The sequence below is a fragment of the Musca domestica genome, unplaced genomic scaffold (assembly GCF_030504385.1).
Source record: "Musca domestica strain aabys unplaced genomic scaffold, Musca_domestica.polishedcontigs.V.1.1 91, whole genome shotgun sequence".
Classification (NCBI taxonomy): Eukaryota; Metazoa; Arthropoda; class Insecta; order Diptera; family Muscidae; genus Musca; species Musca domestica.
This window is the reverse complement of record NW_026712439.1, coordinates 2,353,308-2,365,715: the sequence shown is the minus strand read 5'-3', so window position 1 is coordinate 2,365,715 and position 12,408 is coordinate 2,353,308.

Genomic DNA, 12,408 nt, shown 5'->3' with positions numbered 1-12,408 from the left:
TAAGCAAACTTTTAAGATAAGTTACGAAAATATCGATATTTTTCTCGCAAATGAGCACAATGAAATGTACATATAATATGCCGAATGTAGGGTGACAAAAATTAAAAAAGTCCGAAAACACTTTTTTATCGACAATTATCAAAAACAAAATAAAAATTATTTTTCAAAATTTTATTTTTTATAATTCACAATTTTGAATAACGAATACCGCCCAAAGAAGGATAAAACACAAGCAGTGTTTGATGGTCGAACTGTGACGGGCTGGGTTAACTACCACACTACGAGCTGACCAACGACAATAATCGCAACGGATATCGCACAAAAGAAAATAAAACACAAGCAGCGCCAGCAGAGCGCTCAGTGTGTGTGGGTAAGCAACTGCCTCGCTACGAACTAACCAACGACGACGAACCAACAGTGAGAGTTGGAGAAATAAATATGTTGTTGTTATAGTTGTTGGTTAGTAAACTGACGCTAGAAAAAGGCGCTTGGAAGGGTATAATTGTTATTGCAATATTATAAACAGACCAAAGAAAATGACCAAACAGTGTGTGTTGGGGCGAGGTACGGGGGGATTTAGCAAGTGTTGGTATGTTTGGATGGTAATTAAAAATAAGCGGAACTTGCAATGTGGTGATTTTATTCTCGTTGAGAGTAATACCGAATTGGTGGGATGTAAAAGAAATCACTCGGCAACGCAGAAATGTGTGGGGAATATTGCAATAACTGAACACAAAATTATGCACACTACAGCGGCAGATTATTTTATAAACAAAAATATATTTATTTTTGAAAATTCGAATTATTAAACACAAATTAACCGGGAAATACGATTATTTCGCAATAAAATGGAAAATAATGCGAATAAAACTCGATTTAAAGGAATCTTTAATAGATTTTTCAGCAAAATAAAATTGTTGTGGGCTGTAAATTTAAATTAGGGTAAAACAAAGGCGACCAGTACCGCGAAGCAAACAAAAACTAACACTTTTTCACTTGTTTTTTTTTTTTTTTTCAAAAAAATAGCACTCTAACAATAACAAATGCCTTACCCCCTGGTAAACATTACCATCGTTCTCCACTCATAAACAAACGTTGTTTTTATAAAAACAACAATAATGGGATTTTGCCTGATGATTTTGCAACAACAATAACAAATTTCACTGAACTTACGTACCTTTTTTGATGTTGATGATGATGAATAGGATGATGTTGATGCGGTGGTGCGATTAATGAGGGGGGATATGTGTTTTGCAGAAGATTCCTTTGTAAAAAGAGAACAAACAAGTAAAAAAACATTAAGTTCGGCCGGGACAAACTTTTAATACCCTCCACCTTTGGGTAAAGGAAACATTAGAAGAAATGTGGAAAAACCATTAAAATACCACATCGTGGAGCTAAAACCCATTATGACGTACAGATACCAATGTTCAGACAAATACGTGAAAAAATGTGGCAAAAATCATTAAATTACCGAATATCGGGAGGTACCGTTATATGGGGGCAATACCAAAACGTGGACCTACACATACAATGTTTCGCCACACGAACTAGGACCCATTATGACTAACAAATACCAATTTGTAGACAAATCAGTGAAAAATGTGGCAAAAACCATCAAAATACCGAATATCGGGTGGTACCGTCATATGGCGGCTATACCAAATCATTTACCCATACATGCAATGTTTCGCCACCGGAGCTGGAACCCATTATGACCAACAAGTACCAATTTTTAGACAAATCAGTGAAAAAATGTGGCAAAAACCATGAAAATATCGAATATCGGGAGGTACCGTCATGTGGCGGCTATACCAAATCATGGACCCATACATGCAATGTTTCGCCACCGGAGCTGGAACCCATTATGACCATCGAATACCAATTTTCAGGCAAATCCGTGAAAAAATGTGGCATAAATCATCAAAATACCGAAGATCGGGAGGTACCGTTATTTGGGGACTATACCAGAACGTGGACCGATATACCTGATTTTCAATACCAACCATCCTAGACACAATACCAATTGCTCTGCTAAATTTTGGGGCTCTACGTCAAATAATGTGAGCTGTATCGTGATTTCAACAGACAGACAGACGGACATCGTTAAATCGACTTAGAATTTTACGCTGATTATGAATATATATACTGTATGGGGTCTACGACGAATATTTAAGGATGTTACAAACGGAATGACAAAGTTAATATACCCTCCTTTCCAAAGTGGAGGGTATAAAAACAGCAATTAATAATCAGGCAAACGTCTTAACTTGGCAAATCCGGCTCGATGCGATCAAAATCTTTATGTAGAGCAATGGGGGAAAAGAAACAATAAGAAATAAAGCAAACAAATAGGATTAATTTCTTTTCTTGCAAAATTTTCTGGTTTATTGAATTACTTTTAGTGTGTTTTCGGCAATAAGTATTACCTCTTTTTAATATGGATTGTGTTGGCGACAGTGGCCGTGATGGGTTTCGCTTCAACGACAAGTGAACGCAGAGGTTCTAGGTGATCGCAGAGGATCCCATGTCTGTCTACTAATACAACTACAACTACTTCCAATGAGAGCATGTGTAACAAGGTGAGGTTACCGACAACAACCAAAGCCCAGCGACAACAACCAAAATCCAATAAAAATTATTTTAAAATCTTTAAAATATCTAATATAGGAAGGTGCCGATATATGGGGAGATATACGATATTGTGGACCTATAAAGACAAATCTATGTCTGCGTGTAAAGTACTCACAAGAAACACCTTGTATGGATTTTCAGATAATTCCATTGGAAAAAGTGGCTAAAATCATCAAAATACCGAATATAGGGGAGTACCGTTATATGGGGTATATACGATATTGTGGACCTATATAGACAATTCCGTTTCAGGGGTAAAGTGCTCACAAAAAACTCCGTGTGTGGATTTTCAGACAATACGATTGGAAAATGTGGCTAAAATCATCAAAATACCGAATATCTCGGGGTACCGTTATATGGGAGCTATACGTTATCGTTAACCTATACAGAGAATTATCTGTCGGGGAGCAAAGTGCTCACAAAGAACCCCTTGTGACCAATCCGTTGAAAGATATGGCTAAAAACATCAAAATACCGAATATCGGGGGTACCGTTATATGAGGCCTATACGATATCGTGGATCTATATAGATAATTCTCTGCCGAGGTATAAAGAGCCCACAAGGAACTCCTTGTGAGGATTTTTAGACAATTCCGATGAAAAATGTGGGTCAAATCATAAAATATCGAATATCGGGAGGTACCGTTATATGGGGGCTATACGATATTGTGGACCTATATAGATAATTCTCTGCCGAGGTATAAAGTACCCACAAGGAACTCCTTATGTGGATTTTCCGACAATTCCGTTGAAAAATATGGGTAAAATCATCAAAATACCGAAGATCGGGAGGTACCGTTATTTGGGGACTATACCAGAACGTGGACCGATATACCTGATTTTCAATACCAACCATCCTAGACACAATACCAATTGCTCTGCTAAATTTTGGGGCTCTACGTCAAATAATGTGAGCTGTATCGTGATTTCAACAGACAGACAGACGGACATCGTTAAATCGACTTAGAATTTTACGCTGATTATGAATATATATACTGTATGGGGTCTACGACGAATATTTAAGGATGTTACAAACGGAATGACAAAGTTAATATACCCTCCTTTCCAAAGTGGAGGGTATAAAAACAGCAATTAATAATCAGGCAAACGTCTTAACTTGGCAAATCCGGCTCGATGCGATCAAAATCTTTATGTAGAGCAATGGGGGAAAAGAAACAATAAGAAATAAAGCAAACAAATAGGATTAATTTCTTTTCTTGCAAAATTTTCTGGTTTATTGAATTACTTTTAGTGTGTTTTCGGCAATAAGTATTACCTCTTTTTAATATGGATTGTGTTGGCGACAGTGGCCGTGATGGGTTTCGCTTCAACGACAAGTGAACGCAGAGGTTCTAGGTGATCGCAGAGGATCCCATGTCTGTCTACTAATACAACTACAACTACTTCCAATGAGAGCATGTGTAACAAGGTGAGGTTACCGACAACAACCAAAGCCCAGCGACAACAACCAAAATCCAATAAAAATTATTTTAAAATCTTTAAAATATCTAATATAGGAAGGTGCCGATATATGGGGAGATATACGATATTGTGGACCTATAAAGACAAATCTATGTCTGCGTGTAAAGTACTCACAAGAAACACCTTGTATGGATTTTCAGATAATTCCATTGGAAAAAGTGGCTAAAATCATCAAAATACCGAATATAGGGGAGTACCGTTATATGGGGTATATACGATATTGTGGACCTATATAGACAATTCCGTTTCAGGGGTAAAGTGCTCACAAAAAACTCCGTGTGTGGATTTTCAGACAATACGATTGGAAAATGTGGCTAAAATCATCAAAATACCGAATATCTCGGGGTACCGTTATATGGGAGCTATACGTTATCGTTAACCTATACAGAGAATTATCTGTCGGGGAGCAAAGTGCTCACAAAGAACCCCTTGTGACCAATCCGTTGAAAGATATGGCTAAAAACATCAAAATACCGAATATCGGGGGTACCGTTATATGAGGCCTATACGATATCGTGGATCTATATAGATAATTCTCTGCCGAGGTATAAAGAGCCCACAAGGAACTCCTTGTGAGGATTTTTAGACAATTCCGATGAAAAATGTGGGTCAAATCATAAAATATCGAATATCGGGAGGTACCGTTATATGGGGGCTATACGATATTGTGGACCTATATAGATAATTCTCTGCCGAGGTATAAAGTACCCACAAGGAACTCCTTATGTGGATTTTCCGACAATTCCGTTGAAAAATATGGGTAAAATCATCAAAATACCGAAGATCGGGAGGTACCGTTATTTGGGGACTATACCAGAACGTGGACCGATATACCTGATTTTCAATACCAACCATCCTAGACACAATACCAATTGCTCTGCTAAATTTTGGGGCTCTACGTCAAATAATGTGAGCTGTATCGTGATTTCAACAGACAGACAGACGGACATCGTTAAATCGACTTAGAATTTTACGCTGATTATGAATATATATACTGTATGGGGTCTACGACGAATATTTAAGGATGTTACAAACGGAATGACAAAGTTAATATACCCTCCTTTCCAAAGTGGAGGGTATAAAAACAGCAATTAATAATCAGGCAAACGTCTTAACTTGGCAAATCCGGCTCGATGCGATCAAAATCTTTATGTAGAGCAATGGGGGAAAAGAAACAATAAGAAATAAAGCAAACAAATAGGATTAATTTCTTTTCTTGCAAAATTTTCTGGTTTATTGAATTACTTTTAGTGTGTTTTCGGCAATAAGTATTACCTCTTTTTAATATGGATTGTGTTGGCGACAGTGGCCGTGATGGGTTTCGCTTCAACGACAAGTGAACGCAGAGGTTCTAGGTGATCGCAGAGGATCCCATGTCTGTCTACTAATACAACTACAACTACTTCCAATGAGAGCATGTGTAACAAGGTGAGGTTACCGACAACAACCAAAGCCCAGCGACAACAACCAAAATCCAATAAAAATTATTTTAAAATCTTTAAAATATCTAATATAGGAAGGTGCCGATATATGGGGAGATATACGATATTGTGGACCTATAAAGACAAATCTATGTCTGCGTGTAAAGTACTCACAAGAAACACCTTGTATGGATTTTCAGATAATTCCATTGGAAAATGTGGCTAAAATCATCAAAATACCGAATATAGGGGAGTACCGTTATATGGGGTATATACGATATTGTGGACCTATATAGACAATTCCGTTTCAGGGGTAAAGTGCTCACAAAAAACTCCGTGTGTGGATTTTCAGACAATACGATTGGAAAATGTGGCTAAAATCATCAAAATACCGAATATCTCGGGGTACCGTTATATGGGAGCTATACGTTATCGTTAACCTATACAGAGAATTATCTGTCGGGGAGCAAAGTGCTCACAAAGAACCCCTTGTGACCAATCCGTTGAAAGATATGGCTAAAAACATCAAAATACCGAATATCGGGGGTACCGTTATATGAGGCCTATACGATATCGTGGATCTATATAGATAATTCTCTGCCGAGGTATAAAGAGCCCACAAGGAACTCCTTGTGAGGATTTTTAGACAATTCCGATGAAAAATGTGGGTCAAATCATAAAATATCGAATATCGGGAGGTACCGTTATATGGGGGCTATACGATATTGTGGACCTATATAGATAATTCTCTGCCGAGGTATAAAGTACCCACAAGGAACTCCTTATGTGGATTTTCCGACAATTCCGTTGAAAAATATGGGTAAAATCATCAAAATACCGAATATCGGGGGGTACCGTTATATGGCAGATATACGATATCGTGGACCTATATAGACAATTCTGTTTGAGGAGGTAAAATGCCCACAAGGGACTCCTTTTGTGGAATTTCAGACAATTCCATTGAAAAATGTGGCAAAAATCATCAAAATACCGAATACCGTGAGGGTAGCGTTATATGGGGGCTATACGATATTGTGGACCTATATAGATAATTCTCTGCCGAGGTATAAAGTATCCACAAGGAACTCCTTGTGTGGATTTTCCGACAATTCCGTTGAAAAATGTGGGTAAACTCATCAAAATACCGAATATATGGGGGGTACCGTTAAATGGGGGATGTACGATATTGTGGACCTATATAGATAATTCTCTACCGAGATATAAAGTACCCACAAGGAACTCCTTGTGTGGATTTTCAGACAATTCCATTGAAAAATGTGGCTAACATCATCAAACTACCGAATATCGGGGGTACCGTTATAAGGGGGCTATACGATATTGTGAACCTATATAGATAATTCTCTGCCGAGGTATAAAGTATCCACAAGGAACTCCTTGTGTGGATTTTCCGACAATTCCGTTGAAAAATGTGGCAAAAATCATCAAAATACCGAATACCGTGAGGGTAGCGTTATATAGGGGCTATACGATATTGTGGACCTATATAGATAATTCTCTGCCGAGGTATAAAGTATCCACAAGGAACTCCTTGTGTGGATTTTCCGACAATTCCGTTGAAAAATGTGGGTAAACTCATCAAAATACCGAATATATGGGGGGTACCGTTAAATGGGGGATGTACGATATTGTGGACCTATATAGATAATTCTCTACCGAGATATAAAGTACTCACAAGGAACTCCTTGTGTGGATTTTCAGACAATTCCATTGAAAAATGTGGCTAACATCATCAAAATACCGAATATCGGGGGTACCGGTATATGGGGGCTATACGATATTGTGAACCTATATAGATAATTCTCTGCCGAGGTATAAAGTATCCACAAGGAACTCCTTGTGTGGATTTTCCGACAATTCCATTGAAAAATGTGGGTAAACTCATCAAAATACCGAATATATGGGGGGTACCGTTAAATGGGGGATGTACGATATTGTGGACCTATATAGATAATTCTCTACCGAGATATAAAGTACCCACAAGGAACTCCTTGTGTGGATTTTCAGACAATTCCATTGAAAAATGTGGCTAACATCATCAAAATACCGAATATCGGGGGTACCGTTATATGGGGGCTATACGATATCGTGGACCGATATAGATAATTCTCTGTCGAGGTATAAAGTACCCACAAGGAACTACTTGTAAGGATTTTCAGACAATTTCATTGAAAAATGTGGCTAACATCATCAAAATACCGAATATCGGGGGTACCGTTATATGGGGGCTATACTATATCGTGGACCGATATAGCCCATCTTCGAACTTGACCTGCCTGCAGACAAAAGAGAGATCTGTGCAAAATTTTAGCTTCCTATCTTAATTCGTTTAGACTGTAGCGTGATTACAACAGACGGACAGACGGACGGACGGACAGGGCTATATCGTCTTAGAATTTTACGCTGATCAAGAATATATATACTTTGTTGGGTCTAAAATGATTATTTCGATGAGTTACAAACGGAATGACGAACTTAATATACCCTCCATACCTTTTTTGGTGGAGGGTATAAAAATATATTAGGTACTTCATACAAATAAAATAAATCATTGTTCTCATTATCTGGCCATAAAACTATGTTAAAAAATATTTAGATTTTTTATATGTTTCCATAGATGAAATACATTTACAAACTATAAATGGAATATTATAATTATGATAACATTTGTTTTCTCGTTGAAGGCCGTACTTGATATGTAGTAACGAATTGATGGAGTTTAAATTTAATTTATTTTTTAATTTGGATTTATAAAAATTTATAACACTAAAGATCCTTTCAACTTCAGCGTTCGAAAAAGGCATACTTAAAAGACCTAACACAAAGTGGGATATGTCTTTAAATGGGTTATTTCCTAATGCATATCTAAGTTATTTTATTTGTCAGACTTTGCAACAAACGACACAAATCGGCATGTAATTCAACATGGTCAGCATCGTCATGTACATATCTTTTAATAAACTTGATTAGGAAAAAGCTTTTCAGTGTCTGAACACTCTGCCAACAAAGTGGTATTTCATATTTTTCTTTAATTTGAACAGTGTTGGCTTGCTTGTTCGGGATACCATAGTGTTTTGTTGTTGCAAAATGGTCAGCAAAATGTTGTTTTTATAAAAACAACGTTTTTTATTAGTGGAGAACGAAGGTAATGTTTACCAGAGGGTAAGGCAGGGAATACCTTGCTTTCGGAAAGAGCCACCCCTCATCAGTTCCCTTATTTTTTGCTGGGATATTCTCCCCAGAAGTTATTTTAAAAATAACTTCTATGACAAAAAACATTTTTTTCCCAAGTGACGAGATCGTGAGCTCATTAGAAGAGGATTCCATTAGCAGGCAATCATATCTGGCCTAATACGTTGACCATGTATAAAAATATATAGTTGCTTTAAGTCGAGTTTGGTTTATATTTTTATAGAAGAGGACTTGTATTCTAGATTTACCATATGGTTAAAAAACATATATTGCAATCAAAAGGTGACGAGATTTACCTTAGAAGCTAACACTCAACAGTAAATCAAGACGGAACTACCAAGACAGACTTACGGAAAGTTGTAGCTGTAGCGCGAATTTGTTGAAATTAGAAATGGACACAACAAACAGATTTCAATCTATCTTTTCTTTATAAATGTTGTTGGTTTAAAATCATGTAACGAAAATGACGAAAATGTTGCTTATTGCGTTCATGTTGAATACTGTATTTAGTGTTGCCTCCGATAGGGCGAATCCGGCTCCATAGGATTTACGTAGAATTAAAACATAAACGGTTTTGTTCCATCTTCAAAAATATACATAATTCAAATAAATATATTGCAATCAAATAAATATATTGCAATCTGAAAGTGTTAAACTCTCTATAGCCTATTCTATATTAGACAGTTCTGCTTTAATAATTTCCAGCTTATACCTAAAATCTGACAATTTTTCTTCGATGTCTTTACTCTCTAATAATTTAGAAATATTATTGGTAATCCTTGATATTTCATTTACTTTATCTATTGTTAATTAGTTAATTACAATTTGGTTGTTATTGTTAACTAGGATATTATCTATTTTATATTCCATTATTTCAAAATCATGGTTGTCCGGACTACCGATTTAAATATAATGTTGTTGTTTTTTATTGTTGACCTGTATATTGATTCTTATTAACTTTATTTTGGCTTAAGGTCAATTGAAAAACATCAGTGTTTTATTTTTATAATTTTGATTTTTATTTTCCGATATTTCGACTGTCTTCGACAGTCATCTTCAGGGAAAAAAAACTACAAAGATACAAAACAATTAACATTTAGGATAACAATAATAACACACAATTTTACTTTTTATTGAGAAAAGCAACAGTCTTGTTTCACCGTCTATGCTAAACTAAATTTTTGTCTGTCTATGCTTTTGAACTAAGTTCCTATAAATGTGTTAACAGTGGTCAGTATCAGTTTTATAGTTCATTCTAACATCTGTTGGTATGTTTATAATATTTAACATTTCAAGAGTAAAACGTCTTTTATAATTATTTTCTTGTGTCAGTATTTTAACGTCTTTAAAGATTTTTTTTTTTTTTATACGGAGAAAATATAACACAACCACAATCAACAAAATAAAACAATATTCAAAATGTAACAGGCAAACAGCATCGCTGTCCGCATCAGTTACATTTTTAATAAAATGCAGAAACATTGGTATTATACCAAACTTCATACACAACACAACCAAAAACACTTACAATATGTTCAGTCAAACCAAGTCTATGTGATAAAAGAAGATTCGATTAAACGGCTGTGGAGTCAAATTACAGGCCTGTACGATGAAATTTGGCAACAGGTCGAGGATCCTTCGAGAATCGGGCTGCATCAAGACAACTACGATAGCCTAGAAGATGCGGTTCAAAGCAACTTGATAAGGCTGGCAATACTGAAAGAGAAATGCGGTGGCAATGTAACAAGCACACCTCAAGTGGGAACTGACTTGGTAGCACACAGCTCACTTCCACTACCAAAGGTAACAATCCCTCAATTCAATGGGGATTGTCTGAAGTTTCGTAAGTTCTATGAACTCTATCTGGAGATGGTGGACAAGCAGCATCTTCCTAATGTCAAAAAGATTTGGTACTTAAAAACAAATTTGTCGGGCGAAGCTGGAAAACCCATAAGCCACATAGCCTTGACTGAGGACAACTACGCAACTGCATGGATGTTGCTCCAAGAACGGTACAATAACAAACGGGTTCTTGTTTCAACATTGGTAGAACGTATTCTGAACCAGCCAACAGGAACCTCATCAACCGCTTCTATCAAAGCTTTGCATGATACGACGAGGGAATGTATGCTAGCCCTGAACATCCAGGATATTGACACTTCGTCGTGGGACGCGCTATTGATCCAATTGATTACGAAGAAGTTGGATCATGCGTTGTACATACGATTTATGCAATCGTTAAAAAGACCGAAGGAGGTCCCTTCCATGAAAGAACTCTTTGCATTTTTGGAATTGCAGTTTGAGTCGATGGAATCGATTGGGAAAGTGGCAACTGCTCACAAAGGTTCAAGCAAAGCTGTTTCGTTCATAACATCAATAGAGAACCACAGTAATTGCAAGCTATGCAAAAATGGTCAACATCGTCTTTCCTTCAAGTTTATGAGCTTGTAAGGAGAATTTTAAGGACTGTAAGTGTCAGTTCAAATTTATGTGCTTGAACTGAATCCCGCTAGGTCCGATTTATATTAACATTTTTTGGTGACCCCGACGTGATCCGCGAAACGCCTCTTGGTACGTAGCGTGTCAACGGAAAACCTAACACATGAGGAATTGGAAACGATTATAATCGAGATAGAAGCAATCCTAAATTCCCGACCTCTCACGCCTTTGTCAAACGATCCTGATTGTCTTGATGCATTGACACCAGGACAATTTTTAATCGGGGAGGCTTTAACTACACAAGTAGACAGCAGAACAGAATCTGTTAAGACATCCAGCACATCACATTGGAAGCTGCTCTCACATATCAAGCAGCACTTCTGGAGAAGATGGTCGGATGAATACATCCACGAACTGCAACAACGGAACAAATGGAGGAGAAAGATGAACAATATTCGGAAAGGTGACATGGTCATCATCAAGGAAGATAATTTACCACCGATGAAATGGCCATTCGGAAGAATTCTCAATGTGTTCGCTGGTGACGATGGAGCTGTACGAGTTGCTGATGTGAAAACATCAACTGGAGTATACAAACGGGCCATTCAGAGGCTGGCTCCACTGTTTCCAGAGGAGCATAGTGAATTATCCACAGACCAGACAACGCAGGGTGACATCGGCTCTTCTAGGCAAGAGGAAGATGGGAAAGATACCATCCCGAGGAAAAGAATGAAGATCGCAAATTGCCTATAACGCTATCAGTAATATTAGCCTTGCTTCTAATGCCTGTGGTCCTATGCGACATGCTGAAAATAACGCAATTTCACAATGATCCGGGATTATATTTTGAAGGCTTGGGAACAGTGAAACTTAACACGGCAGAATGGAGAATGTTGGTGTATTACGATTTAACGCCTTTTGCATCAGAAATAAAGTCGCTTTCAACCGGTTTACAATCGCTGCAGCAGATGTGTCCTGTAATTCAGCAACACGAGATGTGTGACATGTTCGTGAGCAATCTCAAACACATAAAAAATGAACTACTACAGGAAAAGGAGTTATTTACCAACAGACGGTTTAAAAGATCTCCATTCAATATAGTCGGCAATATTGCGCGTTCACTTTTTGGTGTCCTTGATGCTGATTATGCGGAAGAAATGTCTAAAACCATTAGCAAGGCAAGAATAGAGCACGAGCACATGACAAGTCTGACAAGGATGAG